Source organism: Ambystoma mexicanum, chromosome 2p, assembly GCF_040938575.1.
Source record: "Ambystoma mexicanum isolate Mex_15411 chromosome 2p, UKY_AmexF1_1, whole genome shotgun sequence".
Taxonomy (NCBI): domain Eukaryota; kingdom Metazoa; phylum Chordata; class Amphibia; order Caudata; family Ambystomatidae; genus Ambystoma; species Ambystoma mexicanum.
The window spans coordinates 872,358,778-872,380,507 of NC_090923.1; positions in this window are offsets into that span (position 1 = coordinate 872,358,778).

Here is a 21,730-nt window from a genome sequence, read left to right on the forward strand (position 1 = left end):
TTCTGCATTTCTCAAGCGGTAAACTCTCCAAGCACTTACTAATTACCGCCGGGGAAACATAATTTTCAAGCATGTCCCATGCCCTCGGTGCCGAGTACCGATGCAAAATATCTGCCACACCCGACCAAGCATTTGATGCCGGCCATCCTGGAATGTGACAGAGAGCACTATCTTCCCCATTGCATTCATCTTTTGCATGTTTTTTCCAGAAAGGCATCGTGCTCGTAAACCCTGCTCAGAGCGCCAAATGTAGTGATAAACAGAACCCGCCCCCCCTGGGATCCAGCCCTTTGTGCAAAGTAAATCACTCCTAATTACCTTCCCACACAAGTAAGGTTTAAGAAGCACAATGAACTCAGTCTGGAAAAAAGCCAATCACACAGAATATATGATACTTGCATTTATTATCTACAGTGTCTAATGAGAACTAAGCAGCAATTTACAATAATATGGAAATAGAAAGTGCAAGCTGTATAATGCCAATTGTCAATCACAGATGAATATGCAATTATTTTGTCTTACGCTCCTAATAAAATGTAGATGAAGGTACGATCAGATCACACCCAGGACCCTCGCCGCTACAGGTGCTCGGCACTCCTCGGGAGAGGAGGGAAGGACTGGCCAAGCCCCCACAATCCTACACCAGAGCGGGGATGTGATGCTAGGAATCTCGGCCCAGATAGTGCACAGCTGGTTGTCCAGGCACTGTTCCTCTTGGTACGCGCGTCTCACCAACAGCCCAGGATGAGTCCCTGCCTCACTGGTCCAAGTATAGTTCTCTTATTAGGGGCTGCACGTCAATCATCATGACGTATCAGCTCTTCGAGAAGCTTCTAGGCTCACCCTTCCGGGCAGTAAACATGTTTTCGCTTGGAAAGTTACAAGACTGGAAACAGCCAGTCTTGGCTCCCAGGCTTTGTGCACTGTGTTTTGAGAAGATCTGACATTCTTGCCTTATCAGTGCACCTGACTCGCAGAGTGAAGACGAGCAAAGCTGTGCAAAGCTGTGCCTGGCTCCCAAGGGCTGCGTAGAGCCTCTTGCAAATGCTAGATGTTTTATGTCTTCAGGAAAGGCCTTCACAATTAACCCCTTGCAAGCATGCAGGCTCACCCAGTTCGAGAGGCCTGGTTGATGTCAGCATTTTCCTCCACGCTTCGAATAGGCTCTAATAAACACAAGATAGCTCAGTGGGTTAGTGCAAGTGCAGGTTACTGCAAGCGCCTAGCAGCTTATCACGACACCTTCTTGGGTGGTTTTGTAGAGCAATCCCGTAGAAAATGTCCTGAGGTTCCACAGTACAGACACAACTGCATCTGTTGTCTTCTTTCTCTTTCCTTTTGAGTAAAGGGTCCTCTAACCCCCCCCCCCCGATCTGCATAGGTTCAGATGCATCTGTTCCTTTGGGGGCAATGTTGGGTTTAACCAATACCCGGTTCTCGAACTTAGCTCGATCAGTCTTTCGGTTCTGAAGTCGGTGGTCTAGCTGGACAACTAAGTCTATAAATTCTGTGCAATCCTGAGGTGGGTTCACAACTTGAGCCAAGACATCTTTGAGTTCTCCCCAAAGTCCACAATGAAACAATGTAATTTGTTTTTCCTCCGGCCAGCCGGTTTCCACCACCAACCTATTGAAGGTTGCAATATAGGTTAGCAGATCCTGGTTACCTTGTCGTAAGGATAAAAGTTTGTTGTCCAGGGCTTGACCCTGTGAGTGTCTGGCAAATAGTTTTTCCATGCTCCTTTGAAAACCCTGAAAATCCCGGAGAAGAGGATCATCCTGGTTGACTAATGGAATGGACCAATCCGCTGCGCTGCCCCTAAGATATGACAATACAAAGGCTCCTTTGGCTTGGTCATTTGGAAAGGCTCCCGGTCTGCATAAAAAGTGCAAGCGGCATTGGTTCATAAACACGGCAAACCTTTTGGGGTCCCCAGCAAAGCGTTCGGGTGGAGCTAACAGAATATTTCCTGGTAAAACCACTTGCACAGGATTGCTTGATGAAACGGGGGTTGGGTTTCCCCCATATCCAGGTAGGGGCGTTTGCCCAGCTTGGTTTTGCAGTAGTTGCCTAGCCAGATCATCCGTGCGCTCCTTTGAGACAATCAGTTCTCTCCTGAGGGCATTAGTCTCTTGGCGAGCAGCATGTACTTCTGCCCTAAATTCCCCCAATAATTGGGCCAGTTGGTCGGTTTCCGAGGTTTCTATAACACCCGGGTGGGTATTTGTAGAGAGGCTACGCGTTCTGTTACGCTCACCTGGACCCCACAGGGGTGTCGATCGGACCCGGACAGCTGTGGTCTCCTTCAACGTGATGCGTAGTGCAGAGATGACTGTCTGGACTGGCCTGCCTAGTCTTGTCTGCTGGACCCGAAAAAGTATTTTCCTGCAAGTGGAGACAGGGATTAACCACCTGTGGGTTTTAGTGATGGCCTCCCAACGGTTATCGCTCTCCCACACTAATCTCCTCCGATATCCTCTTAGTAACCTCACCTTATGTTCGTAAAAGATGAGCTCTCCATCCTGCGTGTCTTGCAGGGGCACGTAGATACCAGTTACTTCACTGGTTTGAAGGCGTTGGGAGAGTTCCGGTAAGTGTTGACTATGAAGTCCCTGGCGGGATTGGTAAGTATCAAGTTCAAAGAGTTCATTATGCCCGATGTTCACTCTTGTCCCCTTCCTTCCTTAAGTTGCAACTGAGTTCGTGAGAAGAAGGTCTTGTAGCTGCTGCTGGCGTTCAGGTAAGAGTCTGTGTTACCCAACGCTGTCCGGTAACTATTGCATGCGTTAACGTGTTGTTTTTCTCCCTCTTTACAGATGCGGCATATGAAAATGTGGAGAGTTATGGAATAATACCGCCGGTGGTAAATCAGGTAAGTCTATGGTGGTAAGAGGTTGTATTTGTTGATTCCCTTGGCTCACCTTGTTTTTTCTTGTGTCCCCTAGGTTCCGGATTACGGCGAAGAAATGATGGAGACAGTGCCGGATCAAAAGATGCTATGAGAACTGGTGAGTATGGCGCCGTGCTGGAGCTGGCGAAGAGCCGCGTGCCGGAATGATGTACTTTCCAGGTCCGGAGATGAAACGGTTCCGGAATTAGGTGAGGAATTTGAAATAAATTAGTTTTCTAACCTTGTCCTTTTCTTCTTCTTTATTCTAGGAGCTCCGGATTCGAGGCGGGCGTGGCAGAAGAGTGGATGCTGGCTGCAGGCACGCAGGCGTGGCAGAAGAGTGGATGCTGGCTGCAGGCACGGTGAGCGTCACGCTGCTGGATGCAGAATAACGCGAAGCATGTGCTGCTGTTCGGGTGTTGTTTAAATAGCCTCCAAAGTAGTTCCAGGTAAGAAGTTCCCTAGAGCCACGCCCGAGTAAAAAAAATAGTCCCTGTAACAAAATAGTCCCATCCAGGCCTCATGTAGGCTTGGACTCTTTTGCAGCATGGTCTGCATCAGGTAAGTAAAGTCTATGAGCCTGGCGCCTGTGGCGCCAGGACTGATTTCTATGATGAGCCTGGCGCCTAAGGCACCAGGACTGAACCCAGACAGCCCCTAGCCGGGGCTGCTGAGGTTTAAACAAATGTCTGGATGCCTGCTCCCGGAGCTGAGGGCCTTGGTCCTGATGCCCGGGGGTAGGCATCATGACAGAAATGGTTGTGTGCAAGGTTTTAACTGTTGGCATTTCCAGGGTTGTAGGAACGTCCAACTCAGAAGTACGTGGGTGCCTGCCATACATGGTATAAAAGGGTGTCTGCCCAGTGCTGGTTTGTAGGGAATTATTATAAGCATATTCAGCTATCCATAATAGGTCGAACCAGCTTCCTTCAGCTTGGTGTAACATGCAACGCAGATACTGCTCGAGCATCTGATTTGTCCTCTCAGTTTGACCATCCATTTGGGGATGGTGACTGGTGGATAGCCGGATGTCGATCTGGGCCATAGAGGAGCATTTTCTCCAGAAGTTAGATACGAATTGAGTACCTCAGTCTGAGACTAAAACTGAAGGAAACCCATGGAGCCGTACGATGCCTTCAAGAAATACCTCTGCCAGAGTGGAAGCATTTGGGAGCCCCTTAAGAGGAATGAAATGTGCCATTTTTGAAAATAGGTCCACGACCACAAGAATAGTGTTAAACCCTTGACTGGGTGGTAAATCAGTAATAAAATCGAGGGACAACGTGTGCCAGGGTGCTGGTGGTATTTCCAATGGTTGTAATAGCCCAGCCGGTTTCTGCTTGGATGACTTGTTTTGAGCACACACTCCACAAGATAGGATGAATTGGATAATGTCTTTACGCCACGTGGGCCACCAATAATTTCGTTTTACCTTGGCTAGGGTTTTAACGATTCCGGGGTGGCCCTCGATCAAGGAATCATGATAACCGGACATGACTTGTTCTCGTAGTTCTTGGTTTGGTAAGAATAAACGATTCCTGAAGTAGGGCAACTGATCTTTTATCATGTAATGTTCTCCTTGTCCACTCCACACTTGTAATTGCTCCGGACTCATCAGGTTTTGAATTTCTTCATGTAATTCTTTCTGAGTTATGGTTGCTGTGATTCCTAGGAGCTTGTCACTCGGGATGATTGCTATTGGGTCAGGGGTCTGATACCCTTGCTCTTACACCTACATACAGGAAAGGGCATTGGCCTTCCCGTTTTTCACCCCTGGTTGAAATGTAATCACCTAGTCATATTCAGCAAAAAAAAGAGCCCAACGTAGTTGTCGTGAGGATTGGGCCTTTGCCGTTTTTAGGTACTGGAGGTTCCGGTGGTCAGTGATTACGGTGATTGTGTGCCTGGCGCCCAAGAGGTAGTGCCGCCATGCCTTAAAGGCTGACTTAATGGCCAGGAGTTCTTTGTCTGTCATAGCGTAATTGAGTTCAGGGGGTGTGAATTTACGCGACCAGAAGGCAACAGGGTGTAACTGGCCCGTTTTGGGGTCCTTTTGTGAGAGGACGGCTCCCATAGCCATGCTTGAGGCGTCAGCTTCCACCAGGTACGCTCGAGGGTGGCGTAAGATTGGAGCAGATGTGAATCTTGCTTTGAGTTCCTGGAAAGCTTCCTCGGCTTCTGTTGTCCACTGGAACTTTTTGTTGTGTTTCCTTAGCAATGACGTGATGGGATGCACGATTTGTGAAAATCCTGGGATGAACCGGCGGTAGAAGTTTGCAAAACCCAGCATACTTTGAACCTCCTTGAATGAATTTGGGGATGGCCAAGTTCACAATAGCATCTACCTTGTGTACATCCATTTGGATTCCATTCGGGCTGAGAATAAAGTCCAGGAATTCCACCTTGGAGATGTGGAATGAGCACTTTTCGAGCTTGGCGTAGAGCTGGTGTTGACAGAGTTTCTCCAATACAGATCGGACGTGTTTAACGTGGTCCTGCTTTGATGCCAAATATGCTAGAATATTGTCGATGTACACTAGAGCACAGACATCAATCAATTCCCGTATGACATCGGTCAATAAATATTGAAATGCTGCAGGCGTGTTGCAAAGGCCAAAGGGCATTACTTGATATTCGTACAAGCCGTATTCGGTGCGAAAAGCGGTTTTCCATTCGTCCCCCTGTTTTACGTGAACAAGGTGATATGCCCCTATCAGGTCTAGTTTTGTGTAGATTTGGGCATCTTTGACTTGATCAAGCAATTCAGGGATCAGTGGCAGGGAGTAGCGTTTTTTTACGGTAATCTGGTTCAGTGCGTGATAGTCGATGCACGTTCTCAAGTCCCCCTCCTTTTTCGGTACGAAGAATAGAGGACTGGCTGCTGGAGACTTCGAGGGACGGATGAACCCGTTGGCCAGGTATTGGTCAAGATAGGGCTTCAGGTGCTGGTTTTCTGGTTCTGTGAGTGAGTAAATCCGCCCACAAGGGATTTGTGCGCCGGGTTTCAGGTCGATTTGGCAATCGTATGGTCTATGCGGTGGCAGGGTATTGGCCTGTTCTTTCTGAAAGACATCTTGAAAGTCCTGGTATTCACTTGGTAGGGTGCCGATTGCCACAGTCGCAAGCGTTCTGGTGTCTATTGGTTGTTTCTCTTGGCGATAACATGTGTGGGTGCAAGTCTCGGGAAAGGCCAATTCTTTTGCTTGCCAATCGATTCGAGGATTGTGAGCTACCAATCATGGCATTCCCAAAATCAACCGGAACTGCGGTGCCTTAATGAGGTCGAAAACGATAGATTCTTGGTGTCCATCCTGGCACAGAAGGGTTAAAGCTGCAGTGCATTGGGATACTGGACCAGAAGCTATTTCTGTGCCGTCGACAGTGGTAACAGTGTCGGTGGTTGATTTAGGGCGTAACAGAAGCATCATCTTTGCAGCAAGATCCTGGTCGATGTAATTCCCAACGGCTCGCATCCAAGATGGTTGTTGGTGATTAATCAAGACCACAGATAGTGAAAAATGGGAGGTCTGTAGTTCACTTTCTTCGCTCGACAAGTGGACCCCTACACTTGCCGTGCTGGGGAGTTTTCCGATTCCTTGATGGTATCTTCCTTGTCCGTGGCCCCTACCGTCCTCCTCGGTGGCTTCACAGGGCGCTCTTTAAGGAAATTACCTGACCTTCCACAGCACAGACATAACTGCTGCTGTCTCCTTTTATCCCTTTCCGCTTTAGTCAAGGGGGATCTGACCCCCCCCATTTGCATTGGTTCTCCTGAACCTTCCGTTGTGCGGGCAATATTGTCCTTTGAACGCACATACATAGGGCGAGGGTCCGGTCTGGTTCGATCTGCTCTTCGGTCCTGCAATCTATGATCCAGTTGAACAACAAGGTCAATGAATTCTGAGCAGTCTTTCAGGGGGTTCACTACTTGTGCGAGAACATCCTTGAGCTCCCCCCGCAACCCCTGATGAAATAACGTAGTTCTCTTCTACACTGGCCATTCTGCTTCAACTACGAGTCTATTGAACGTGGCTATGTATGTTAATAGGTCTTGATTCCCTTGGCGTAGGGACAGAAGTTCGTTGTCTAATGCCTGCCCATGAGTACGACGGGCGAACAGCTTTTCCATCTCCTGCTGAAAGCCCCTGAAGTCATGCAGCAAAGGATCGTCTTGGGCCACAAAGGGTACAGACCAGTCCGCGGCGCTACCACTCAGGTAGGATAGCACAAAAGCGACCCGTGATTGGTCATTCGGAAAGGCTCCTGGTCTACAAAGGAAGTGCAGGCGGCACTGGTTCATGAACGTTGCAAACCTCTTGGGATGCCCCGTAAATTATTCGGGCGGGGCCAAGGGAACTGCCCCAGGAAGGGTTATCTGAACGGGATTGGCTGATGGTGCTGGCATCGAGGGCACGCTTCCCGGCAATGGTGCATGCCCTGCTGTGACTGGAGAAGTTGCCGGCTTAAATCATCAGTGCGTTCTTCGGCTACTATCAACTCTCTCTTCAGGGTGTTGGTCTCCTGCCTGGCTGCCTGTACTTCGGAACGTAGCTGCCCCAACATGTGGGCTAACTGGTCGGTTTCTGATGTTTCCATGACGCCCAGGTGGATTTTGATGTGAGGCTTTGTGTTCTGTAACGCTCACCTGGTATCCACGGGGACGTCACTCAGCCTGTTCTGACCTCTTACGACCTCAAACCCTTCCCTGAAGTCTACTCGACTGGAGACTGGGCCTGAAACACAGGATTGGTAGAGTTTAACTCCCTATTGTCTCTGTGTGCTTGAACCCCTTCTTCCCTGGGGTCCAACCCTTCCCTTTGATCCATAGCTCACCTTGTTTTCTTGGAAAGTGTGCTCTCCGTCCTGCTTTCAGCGCAGGGGCGCGTTGATTGATGCGGGCTCGTTGCTGCCTAGTTACTTCACTGGCAGGAGTCCGACAGGTAAGTATAATGAGTCTTTTGAACAGTTCTCTAACTTTGTTTCTTTCCTTCCTTAGATGATGGCCGGCGTCCGGGGATGGCGATGTGCTGCTGAGATGAGTAGCGCTGAAGCTGAATGAGAGCGCGATTGCGCGATGCAACCCTTTCGTATTTGTATTGAACTGAGATATTTTTCTGTGTCTTTTAGGTGCCGCGACGTTTTCAGCGTGGATGCCGGTTATGAAGAAGAAATGCAGTGAGTAAGCGCGGTATGCGGTGCCTCTAGATGTTTCCACGCTAACCTGGAATGTCTTTTCCCTCTTGCAGATGGATGAGAAGTTCCGGAGACAGATTTCCCCCAGAGCGGCTGGGATTCAGGTAAGCGTTTGAAGCTCGTACAGTCTAAAAATAAGCGAAGATTTGCTGAATGCTTACTAATGCCTTTTTTCTGTTCTTTTCCCTTTTCCTTAGGAAGCGGCGTGCCGGGATGGGAATGACACCGCCGAAGATGCCCGCAGAACAGAAGAAGCGATGAATGATGGGCAGAAGCGCCGCAAGGTAAGGCTGTTCCTAGCAGTGTTCTCGTTCTTGCAGGAGCTGAGCGCAGAAGAAAGATGCAGGCCTACTGGCGACCGATCTGAACACGGTAAGTGTCATGCTGCAGGTGCAGAAAACACAAAGCATGTTTCTCAGCCTGGGCGTGGCTTAAATAGTCTCTGGGTATCCCAGGTGTCTCTGGGCTTAACCACACCCAAAAGACTAGACCGCACATGCAGTTCTGCGAACTGAAATATGTGGGGGCATCCATCTTGTCCCCATCAATGCACTACAAGTCCAATCCCCAATGTTATCCTATGGGAGTGAGTGAGTCTGGTGCCACAAGCGCCAAGTCTGACCCCAAGTGGGTCTTTGAGGGCCATGTAGGTGATCGTGGCCTGGCACCAGCCTGACATCTTGGAGGGCTGGAGACATGAGGGGCAGGAATCATGACACCCAGGCTGCAGCTGGGTAGCTGCTAGTTATTCGGGATGAGCTCCAGTCCACAAGCAGCTGCCTCCCCAGGGCCGAGCCAGGTCCCCCATGATCTCACCTCAGCCCCCCAAGCTGAGGGAGGGCAGCCGCCTCCGAAAATAGTGGAGGACCAGGAAGCACCCGGACATTTAGGGCAGTGGGGACGTTGACGGCTGCTTTATTGTTGCAGCGCAGGCCGGAGGGGAACACTAGCTGGGGGCTCCTCGTTAGTGATGGCTTTGGGGAGCCGAGCCCTCCTTTCCCCAGCGTCCAGAGAAGCATTGCGGGAGAGTTTTCAGCAAGCTGGTGAGGAGGCGATCAAATAAAAAAGGGGAGGGAGGCTCCAAGGCTCTGGTCCTGCTGTGTGGGGTGCGCTGAAATTAGATCGCCCCGCGGGCCGCCAGCGAGGCACGGCGGGTGCGTAGCTTCAGCCCGTCTGCCATCTTGGCACGCAGAGCGGCGGGCGAGGGGCGCAGGCTTCGCTGGCTCCAAAATCCGGGCTGCACCGACAGGAAAGTGAGGATTTCAAGGTCCGGCAACGGCCCAGAACTTCCACTGGCCATAGGAGCTACTTCTGCGTTAAAACGTGATCAGGTACATCATTTTATTGCCGATTGCTGCGGGCAATGTGCGGAGGCCAACAAAGGAGCTGCCACATCGCTGGTGCTCCTGGCCACGCCCCTTTTATATATCGTTTATTGGTTTTTCTGATACATAGTGAAAATACATTACATTATGATATATGTTGATGTTCTTTAGATACCCATACCCTCCCCCCTCAGTGTAGCATTATACATAAAGATGAAACCAAGACTCTCCCCAGATCCAAATTAAAAGGTGATAAAAAGCACACACAACCTCCCTTTAAATTTCCAAATGTTACTACTCTAGAAGCACACACGTCCGATCAACATCATATGCTCACTGTGCCCACGCAGGGACATTAGATGTTTATCTCTTCAAGGCTACTGCCGGCAAAACATGCATTGGTGCTACTTAGCAAAGTTTTAGAACGATTTATACATCTTGCGCCTGCTTCAGAAAGCTTACATTGGATATTATTTCCAAAGTTTCAAAAGTGAATCCCTGACGACTCTTCGTAATACATCAGAGCACAGAAACAGTGAAACGTTACTTCACGCACCTGCCCTGCAATCAACTGAGAACAGCTAGTTTACATACAGTAATCTGAAAGGGGTGGAAGAGACTCTTAATGCAACAACACTTGCCAGGACTTCATGGTGCCCAGGCCCTTGGCACAGTGTATTTTTCACGTCATCTGTGGTCAGGCATACATCCATCAAATTAATGGGCTATTTAACACACCCACCTTCTGAATGCTGTGCTGCTCTGCTCATGCTTGGCTGGTTGGGCCTGAGGTAGGCCTGGAAATCGGTAGTGTTGTGTTGTGACTCTCCCACGTGTGTTGTCCCTTTAAGGTGATGTGTCCCTCCCAGTGGATTGCCCTTTTAAGATGGGCCAGCTAATAAAAAGAACCCTGCAGGCACGTACAGTAGACTGCAGACTCCAAGATGGAATGACCTGAGTCTGTGTCTCATTTCAGGCCTGCAGGCCCACAGCTTATGAGCATGGGCCTGCAGGCCATGTTGCCATGGGGCCCTCTTGGCAGCAAGGTGATCAGGGTGGGCATGAGTTGGGCAAGGTCTGCCCTGCCCCATCCAAGACCGGGTGGTCCCCGGCAACCCTTTGAGGCACTGGGCCTCCGTGGTGCTGGTGTTCCATAGCACCCACCGGGGGCCGGCTTGATGTCCATGGCCGACCCTCAACAATGGCAGTGAGGTAACTGACTCTGTGCTATGCAAATCTCAGGCTCTCTGATCTGCTGAAAAAAAAGAAAGGCATTCTTTTTGGGGAAGTGGTGAGTTGGGGCCTGGCTGCCGCTGCACCGTCCCCTAGAAGAGGAGGAGGGTGTCCATCACTGCGACAAAGGAGGAGGCGCCATCCACCGCCCTGGAGAGAAGGGTGGAGTCGTGCCAGCGGGTCTTCCCTCCGAAAAGAGGGTGCTTGTGCGGCCAGGAAGTAGATCCGCCTGTAGCGCCCTGTGGCATGCACCGCGCGAAGGGAGAAAGAGAGAAGTCCCCTGCTGGGAACAAGACTGTGGTATGCATCGCCGTGAAAAGGAGGGTAAGGATGCCCCAGCACCCTGCTGGGGTGGGCGTGAAACCACAGCCCCTGCCGCGCTCGCCTTCCCTGCATCATTTGTCAGCATGCCATCAGGAGTACTCCCGCAAGAGGGAGAAAACTCAGCACCACCATCGGTGCTCCCAAGAGGAAGCGGCAGGCCGATCCCACAATAAAGAAGAAAGATCAGCCCCGCTGCGAGAGAAGGTGAGGTCCCGCCTTGTGAGTATGGTGAACGCATAGCCTGAGCCCACGCCGCAAGCCAAGCCGGCACACTACCGCCTACTGCAGCCCTCGCAGGACCACGGGCTGTTATGTTCCGCCCTGCGTCCCGCTACGCGGTGACGCAGGGTGTGCTGAATAAAAGCCCCGCCCCCGCGCTCGGGAGGCAGTTCTGGGGCAGACCATCCACCCGTGTGTGCGTGCGAGTTATTTGGGCTCCCGCTGGCGCTGCGCCACAGGCCGTGCGTCCTATCTCACTCCTCCAGTCCTCGTGCGCGCACGCCGAGGGCTGGGACATAACAATGGCGACGAAGGTGGGATGAGGACAAACACGCGCTCGACGTTCACGCCGTCTAGATGGCCTGCAGCCATCGCGGCCACATTTTTGGACACCCGGTGGGGGGGGGGTCGCACACGTGACCCACCCCACCCCAAAAAAAAAAAAAAAATTATAATTTTTTTTTTCTCTCCTTCAATCTTCTCATCATCACTCGCCCTACAAGTGATGACTGGGCGGTGTGACGCCATCTCACATCTGGTATCGCACACCAGGGGCCCCATCACGACGTGGCATCGGAACCACATGGAAAAACCAACACCTGAACTCGTCGATACAGCGTTTGGACACCAAGGCACCTCCAGGGAAGGCCCAACTTCACCGCGCTAGTGGTTGCCTGAAGAGATCACGACAGCACTGAACAGGTACACGTCGACATGGTGGCCGGCACGTCCACCCCTGGGCCCACCACGCCGTCCAGATTTGCGGCTAACCTATCGCTGACGTCCCCACAGCCTCGCTCACAAGGAGGCTCATCGACACTGGTCCAGCCATTTGACCCCTTTACCGACCCATCTTCGAGTGGACCCAGATGGCAGCTGTGGATCCAGAAATTCGAGATGGCGATGGAGTGCAAAGATGTGACGTCGGCCAGGAAGATGAAGGCGCACCTACTCCTCAGTGTGGGTGACGAGGTACTGCGCATTTTCAACTCCTTGGATGTGGCCGATGGCCAAGATGCGTACCAAAACGCAAAAGATGCCCTCACAGCTCATTTTCTCCCCCAACTGAACCCGGACTATGAGACTTTCATATTCTGCACCACCATACAGGCAGCAGAGGAGACCCTGGACGCCTACCACTCTCGGTTAAGAAAATTGGCCATGTCCTGCGAGTTCACCAATGTTGAGAGGGCGATCAGGAGGCAAATCATTAATGGCGTACACTCAGAAAAACGAAGGCGCCTAATTCTCAGCGAGAGAGACATCCCCCTGCAACGAATCCTTGAATTAGGACGACAAAGGGAACTAGCCCACACCAGAGCGGCCAACATGGAGGCCACTCTGCACAGACTGCAACCGGTCCTCAACACAGCCATGGTGGCCCAGATCACCAACAAACAATCCTCGAGGGATGAATACAGTGGGGGATATGGCCAGAACAGGTGGCAACCGCGCATTCCTGGGCCCACAGAGTGTGGCTGGTGTGGTGGCCCACGACATGGCCGCCGCAACTGTCCTGCGCAAGGCACCACCTGCGGCGCCTGCGGCAGGAAGGATCATTATGCAAAGGTGTGCAGATCATCGGGCGCCTCCACGCAGCCCCCACAGAACATGTCAGACAAAAACGCGACCAAGAAAAAGAAGCAGGTCAGTGCAAGGAGGGTCGCAGTGGCCAACTCTTCCACGGAGGAAGAAGGGGATGATATCTCGACAGGGCAGCAAGATCCCGGTAAGGACAACGAGAAGAAAGGAAGAAAAATATACCTTGTGTCCGCATTAAGCCAAGGCCAAGAAACACAAAGAAAATCTGTCCGAATGCGCAAGTGCATGGTCACTGTCCAAGACCAGCGCATTCTCATGACCATTGAGACCGGCGCTTCGGTGAACGTGATGCCCACAAGCATATTTCAGACTCTGAAGCCTCAACCAGTCCTGAAAAGCATGGATACGCTGTTGTATGCCTACGGCAGCCGGAAGCCCCTACCAGTCATGGGCAGGTTCCGCACCACGCTAGAGCACGGCGAAAACAGACTGTGGTCGAAAGTATACATCGTAAAGGCAGGAATCGAAAGCCTCCTGAGTGGAGACGCCGCAGAAGATCTGTGAGTGGTCAAAGTCATCTGCCACATTGATGAGGCCGAAGAGGTGGAGAAAATGCTAAATCAATACCCCAAGCTGCAAGATGGAATAGGCTGCTTGAAGGGCAAAACCATCTGGCTGCACATTGACGAAACAGTACAGCCGGAGGCTGTACGGCATCGGAGGACTCCTTTCCACATGAGAGAACAAGTGGAGCAGGAACTCAAGGCTCTGGAGGAAGCAGGTATCATAGAGGCGGTTACTGGGCCCACACCATGGGTCTCCCCGATGGTCGTCACGCGAAAGCCTAAACAGCCCGGCAAGGTCCGGATTTGCATTGATATGCGTCTACCTAACACTGCCATCAAACGAGAACGCCACATCAACCCAACGATCGACGAAATCGTGGCGGACCTCACAGGGTCTTGTGTTTTCTCGAAAGTTGACTTGAAAGCGGGGTATCATCAACTCAAACTCCACAGAGACTCGCGGTACATTACAACATTCTTGACGCATTTGGGGTTAAGGAGATACAAACGCCTGAGCTTCGGGATCTCGTTGGCGGCTGAAGTATTCCAGCAAACTTTTCAGGAGGTCATCAGGGGCATCCCTGGGGTCCTCAACGTGAGCGACGACATTCTGATTCACGCCCCCGACAAGAAGGAGCACCTCAAGAGGCTTCATACCCTACTGGGCAGACTGCAAGAGGCTGGACTGACCATACACAGGGAGAAGTGCGAGTTCCTCAGACCGGAAATCACTTTCTTTGGTTACAAGTTTGGTAGCACGGGCATCTCCCCTGATCCCCAGAAGGTCGCAGACATCCAGGCGGCAAGCCCACCGATGACCCCCACGGAAGTACGCAGTTTCCTAGAGATGGCAACCTACTGCGGGAGGTTCATTCGAAACCTGGCCACCCTATCTGAGCCACTACGAGAGCTGACGAAAGCAAACGCCAAGTGGGACTGGGGGCAGAAGTGCCAAGACTTGTTTGAAAGTATTAAAGAGTCCCTGTCCGTCGACACCAAGATGGCGTATTACAACACCGAGCTGCCCACAGATCTATTCGTGGATGCAAGCCCCGTTGGGCTCGGTGCCATCCTGATGCAGGTGACGAGAGAAGGGGAGAAAAGACCGATAGCATACGCCTCGAGAGCCCTCACGGAAACCGAACAGAGGTACTCCCACATTGAGAAAGAGGCCATTGCAGTGCTGTGGGGGTGCACGCACTTTCATCTGTACCTATATGGGCGGCGGTTCACAGCAGTCACCGACCACAAACCCCTACTACCCATCTTCATGGGAACGTCGTCACACCCTCCGGCACGGATCACCAAATGGCTACTACATCTCCAGCAATACGACTTTGATCTCATCTACCAACCAGGCAGTGGAAACCCGGCGGACTTCCTTTCGAGGCACCCGCGAGCGGCAACCCAACACGAGATCCAGGTGGCCGAAGAGACAGAGGAACATATATGCCAAGTGGTTCGTGCAATGAGACCGAAAGCGGTGAGCATCGAAGACATCGAGGCAGAAACCAACAAGGATCACTGCTGCAATCTAGTGAAAGATGCCATAATCTCAGGGGATTGGAAAACCTTCATGAGACACACACACAACAGAACAGCGGAAGCAAAAGGATTTCTGTCCGGCATGTTTACCGTCCGGCAAGACTTGTCAATCACAGAAGGCGGAGTGATACTAAGAGGTAACCGCATCACAATCCCTCTCAGAATGCAAGACAGGATAGTGGCCCTAGCGCATGAAGGACACCAAGGGCTGGCAAGGACGAAGGCCCGCATACGGCACAGGGTATGGTTTCCCCAGATCGAGGAACGGGTCGAGACACTCATCAGCACGTGCCTAGCCTGCCAGATAACAGGAGCCCTGCCAGAACCAGAACCAATTCTATCAGCGGCACGCGGCCGCTCTCGGTGGGAGGCCATCAGCATTGACTTCTACAAGCTACGGGAAGGCCTCCACCTCTTGGTAGCAGTTGATGACCACTCCCGATATCCGGAGGTTGAAATAGTCGAATCCACAGCAGCGGAAGTGGTCATTCCAGCCATAGAAAAGATGTTCGCAACTCACGGACTACCAACCTCCATCAAAAGTGACAATGGGCCACCGTTCACCGGGGAGGAATTCAAGAACTATCTGCAGGACCTCAATATAAAGTATCACCACATCATGCCGAGGTGGCCCCAGGCCAACGGGGACGCCGAACGCTTCATGAGAACCATTAACAAGGTGCTTAGGGTATCCAAGGCGAATGCCAGCCCATGGAAGATCGACCTCTACCGATTCCTCAGGAACTATCGGGTTACCCCCCACAGCACAACCGGCATACCGCCGGCGGATCTCATGTTCGGCACCGTCATACGATCCTCGATTCCGCACCATCCAAGCAGGACCCCGGATGAGGTCAATGAAGAGCGCACGGAAATGAGGAGAAGGATTGCCAATGCCCACATGAGCGGCAAGAGGAGAGCAAGGCAGTCTGATCACCAAGTGGGGGACCAAGTCGTCATGCTACGAAACCCCACCAAATCAAAACTCGACACCAGATACGAGGAACTGCCATGGACCGTCAGCGATCGGCACGGCACCATGGTGACTATGACCCGAGGACACCGTCAAGTGACGAGGAACTCATCATGGTTCAAGGCGGTGCCTCGCAACTTGTGGACTGACAGTGAGTGCCATCTGGAAGAGGAGGACGCTCAGCCCAGCGAAGACAAGCCTAGGTCCATCCCGGATGAGACAGGAGCGGCGGATGGAACCTGGGAACCGCTGGAGGCCCCCGGCCTCGAGGACATGACCAGTGAACGTGAGCCAGATCAGGAACCGGGGGGGTGCAGGCCCCGAGAAGGGCGGTACGGTCTGAGAGCGGCCACGAGACCGCCGGCCAATCTAAATGACTATGTGTGGTAGTGTGAGGTGCCTGGCCCACGGACCCTATGGCCGGACAATTATTGGTTAAGAGCGTGAGCAGATGTTTGCACTCACAGTTGATGCAAGTTAATGTTATGTTTGTTTGTTTTATAATAAAGGAGGAATGTTATGTTCCGCCCTGCGTCCCGCTACGTGGTGACGCAGGGCGTGCTGAATAAAAGCCCCGCCCCTGCGCTCGGGAGGCAGTTCCGGGGCAGACCATCCACCCGTGTGTGCGTGCGAGTTATTTGGGCTCCCGCTGGTGCTGCGCCACAGGCCGTGCGGCCTATCTTACTCCTCCAGTCCTCGTGCGCGCACGCTGAGGGCTGGGACATAACACGGGCCAGGGGGGGCGGCAACGAAGAAAGCGCTCCCTGGGCTGCAATAATGATGCAGCATCTGCGCCCAGACCTGCGTGAGGGGAAAGGAGGCAGCACGGCTGTATGCGCACTGCCAATTGTGCTCCTACTGAGAGGAGGACGGGTAGTACGACCATGTCCATTGGCTGGCTCCCAACATAGCAGGGTGCCCGTGCTGCAGTAGTCACCAGCGCTCTGCCTGCGGCATAACCGGGTTGCCCGGCGTTGAAACACCAGAGTGTGCTCCATGCCAGAGCAAGCAAGGTCGGGAGGATACTCCGGTGACAGAGCCCGTAATAAACAGGACCCCGCTACCCAGATCAGTTCCCGGAATGCCCGGTGGTGAAAAGATGATGAGCTCCACATCGGAGCAGGAAAGAAAGGGCCCCATCAGTGATCCCGGGCCCTACCGGCGGTGAATGGTGTTGTGCTTCAGGTCAGAGAAAGATGTTAATCCCAACACTTCATGCCAGCATTCTCTGTATGTACCCGGTCCATGAGGCAGTGATTTTTCTGATGTGCTCTTTGTTCTGATGTGCTCCACGTCGGAGCGCATGTAACAAAGGGAATAAGGGCTTCTGCAAATCTCGGGCTGTACAGGGCGGTGAGCTAAATAAAAGGGAAGTGACTGCTAACACCCCACCACTAGTGTCACCCTACCAGGGTGTGCGCTCTACTGCTGGCAGTACCAGGCCAACACCCTCCTGCCTGGGGGAGTGAAGATGCTTGCGATGTCGTGCTAATGACCCCTGCCAGAGAGGGGGTAATGCAGGCTACGTGGGTACCTGTGCAGTGGAGCAGTGAGAAATGCACCAAGACATTGATGTGGCTCCTGCCTAGAGGAAGGAGTAGAGGGACTGTACCACACCACCTGACACGTGCCGCACGTACCGCACCACATAACACTGTGCCACTGTACCGCACCGCCCGACACGTGCCACTAATGTCCCATACCTGACATACCATCTAAGAACCCGGCAGCTAGTGGCCCTGACTGCCTGCAACCAAAGTCACCATGCCTGCCATAACGTCCTGGTGCTACCCCGGCAGCTCGGGCCACAGATAGTGATCCCTGACACCCGCCACCAAGAAGCCATGCAACGGGCAAGGTAAGGGTTGCAACTCCTGTGCCCCAGTAGAAAAGGGACACTCCTGACTGGGGGAGCATGACCAAGAAAAAGAGGGGTGATATCCTTTCACTCCATGCCCTGTCAACATCATGTGGCACAACCTAGATGCCCCGCTACCTGCATCTCGCTGCCTGCCCCAACTTCAAGGGACTAAGCCGATGTGGCCCCTGGTGCCCGCCAGGTGCGGTTTTGCCAGCCTTTAAACTGTACCATCAATGGACCTGGACCTGTGGAAGTGACCATCCTGAATGGATGCTGATGGAAAGTAAACTGGTCTCCTGCTGTCCTGCAATTGCTTAAATAGGACTCAGTAAACACATGTTTTGATGCTATGAGCCTGCATATTAGCCACATGCTTAAAGTGGCAGCAGTGAAGAACTGTTAAGTGAAGCTGTGATCCCGCCGTTTGTAGGTGTGCTCTATATGGTGCTAGCAGCTAACAAAGGCGTCATTTCAGTGGTTGCAGTGTTAGGCAGAATCCAGTGCAGTTCCCTTAGGGAGCACCACACCATATTAGGACTACAGGTGAGAGCAATAAATCCCCTTTGTTATCAGTCTGTACCACAAAGATTTAGTTGGTAGCTGTGGCTGAGCAGTCAGACTTATCTCAAGAGGGAGATGAGCAGTATTCAGGGTTTACACATTAGGCCTACAATACTATGGAACAAGGAAACACTGACCAAAGCTTTGTAGTTAAAAAGTAGATATATATTTATTTTATACACTTCTAAGAAAGTACCTGTATCACAAGTATCAAGCAAGTTAAATTAAGTCAAGGAAAAATATACACACTCCCTATATGAATTGTAGACCAAGTGAACCAGAGTGAAAACTGAGCAAAACGGCACAGTGAAAACTACACACAAGGGATCCTCTAACAATTCCTCACAAGGGAGGGAAAGCACAAGTTATTCAGAAATAGGTTCTTATACACCCTAGCAATACTTCCCATCAGTTGTGAACCAGTTCAACACGACAGTGCATCAGTGTAAGCAATACTTTGAATGAACACTGAGCAAAATGGCATTTCACAATGAGAAGGCAGGTCTAACAAATGGGACCAGAGTCAGTAGGCCTGTGCCAGAGTTAGTGGTACAGGTCAAGGGCCCAGGAGCAAAATGTTCTTGTCGCTGCAGTTAAGTCTTTGGTTAACGAAATTTGAAGAGGTGGTTGCAAAGGAAAGACAATGTTAAGAGAGAGGGGAGGCCAACCCAACAGGTAGGTAAAGGATTTAAAACACCTTTAGCACTACCGCGAAGAAAGGGCGGCCTGGCGGAACAATGTACCTTAAAATGAAGAAGTGGCTCCTGTGGTGGCGGTTGTTCCTGGTAGATCCTGCAGTTCGGGGGATTCAGCAGAGGAAGAGAGGCTCTCGTCGTGGAGGAAGGTTCAAGTTACTGCACTACCCAGGGATGAAACCAGCCGCGGTGCTGCCCGACGAATAAAAGGTACGCTCCTTTAAATCGCGGTCCGGGTGGACTGGTGCCTGGCTATCCGGCCTCCGAGTACAGGGTACGGGAGAATCGACCAAGGCAGGTCCGAGAATGCAATTGGCAAACTGGTTGGCCCCACCAGCTCAAGGGAGGAAGGCTCTTGCAGATGAAGATCTTCTCTCGTCGTGTGGAGAAAAGTGGTGAGACGCTGCAGCAGGGCTTCCCCGGTGGGTCAGTCGTTGTAGATGTCTTTGGCTTCTCTCCTCTATGGCTTCTTAGTTCCAGTGGCAATGTCTTGCTCTTCCAGTCCTCAGGACCCTGCTTTTTTGCAAAAAGATCCCCATTCATACAGCCTAGCTGTCACTCACACAGTGGAGTGCTCATCTTGGAGGGAGACCCTCCAACGTATCAGGATAGAGTGTGACATCGGTTGCTGAGGCAACCCTGTCCAGGGGTCCTACTCCCCCTCCCACACAATAGACCCACCCCAGACTCAGTGGCGCCGTAAGGAGGGCTTCTGGGCAGAAGCCCGCCAAACGGACGAACAAAGGATCCCCGCCCTGGGTTAGGATCATAGAGAAAGACATGAGAAAGAAGTTATATTAAAGTACTGGTAAATAAAACCTACCGGAGCAAAGTTAATATTAAAATGCACCGACGGTATGTTAGAGGCTGTCAGAAAAAGTGGTAGCCTCGAACAATGGGAAAATCCCATAGGGAAATATTTGCGGTCGAATATTTATGGTAGTAACCACTGCCACCAGCCAGAAACCTTTGAGAGAGGTAATGTAGGGTAAACTCTCGAAAATGAACATAGGGGAAAAACTATTAACCCCTTCCAGTACCTCCATAGTAAGATGGGTTGTACTGGTTTAGTTCATCGGATTTGACTAGTAAAGTCATTGGGGACTTTACATGCCCTGGGAGACAGTAGTCAGTCCCAGGGTATGGAGTCTATGTTTGGGGGTCGCTATGACACCCCTGAGTCATTGCACTGAGTGTGCTGTGTAACACATGTGAATAAAGATGGTTCCTATGGGGTTGTGAAAATCCCATAAGCATTAAACATAAAAAATAGCCTAGAACACACATAGCAAAAATGCCTAAGAGTGGGAAAAGGAGTCTCACTCTTAGCAGGTAAAAAGAAACAAACCCTTCAAATCCAGCAAAGCTGCTGGGGGACTCTATAGGTAAGGGAAATTAGCCATAGAATGAGAATTCTCCCTAACATGCAGTTCCACACCCCAGGCTAATAAAGAGTTTTGTAACATGTGGTCGAACTGCCAACATTCCACCGGCGGTTCGCCCACTGCGACTGTCACCTGCGGGTTATGTGTTGATATGTGTTGTATGTTTATAAATATGCGAGCCCCATGTGTGTAGCAGAGGCATATCCTATATGTTGTTGGTCCCACGACTCTGAAGTAGCCCAGGTAATGTTGTTCTGTAACCGGGGGAGGGAATCATGTATTTTGTAGTGACATTTGTTTGTTTGTTATGAAAAACGAGTGTTGTGTGGTGACCCTCCCACGTCTATTCACCTTTTAAGATGGGCCATGACTGTGTCATGGCCAAAGCTAATAAAAAGAGACCTGCAGGCACATGCAGTAGACGGGCTGCAGACTCCAAGATGGAATGACCTGAGTCTGTGTCTCATTTCAGGCCTGCAGGCCCACACCGTGTGAGCACGGGCCTGCAGGCCATGTTGCCATGGGGCCCACTTGCCAGCAATGTGGCCAGGGTCTGCATGTGTTGGGCAAGGGCCGCCCTGCCCCATCCAAGACCGGGTGTTCTCCGGCAACCTCCTCAGGCACTGGGCCTCCAGGGTGCTGGTGCCCCATAGCACCAACCGGGGGCTGACTTGATGTCCATGGCCAACCCCCAACAGGTAAGATTGGACACTCAAATCTGTAGGCGGTAGCATACATGCCAACCCTCCCGATTTAGGCGGGAGACTCCCGATTTTTTTCATTAAAAACAGTACTATTTGTTACTGTCTCCTGCCGAAAATAACAATATCCCCAATGTATTCCTATGGGGAAAATGCATTCTCCCGATTTCCGTGCTGAAATGTCCCTCTCAGGGGCTACAGAATGTTGGCATGTCTGCGGTAGCACTGCATAAAAAGCTGTAGCCTACCGCCCACATCAGTAGGATTGGCAAGTATGCAGTTAACTTCACTGTTCAGTGGCTGATGGACTGCACATTTGATTATTGTTTTTTGTTTAGTGAGCATGATAGCATCCAGGAGTGCTCTCACATATTGATGATTGTTGATGGGGATCCAGAAGAAGTTAAAAACCCTCTCTGCCGCCACAACTGTCTGGAGTTGTGGCCCACTCCAAAGGCATATCTTGAATTGGTGTATATATTTACAAATGCCTGTTCTTTCTTCCAGCAGACTAAGGTCTCGATACCCTTGGTGGGGCATACTGTGTCTGTCCACGGACAAGCCTAGGCACTCTGAGACTAATAGGTGGTGATTTGGCAAGTAAAAAAGTATATTAGCATAACATTCTGTAGACACGCACTAACAGCATTTACCAGCTCTTGCCATCTACAAATTAGAACCATCCCATGCCTCAAAAAAAGCGAAAACTATTAGCTT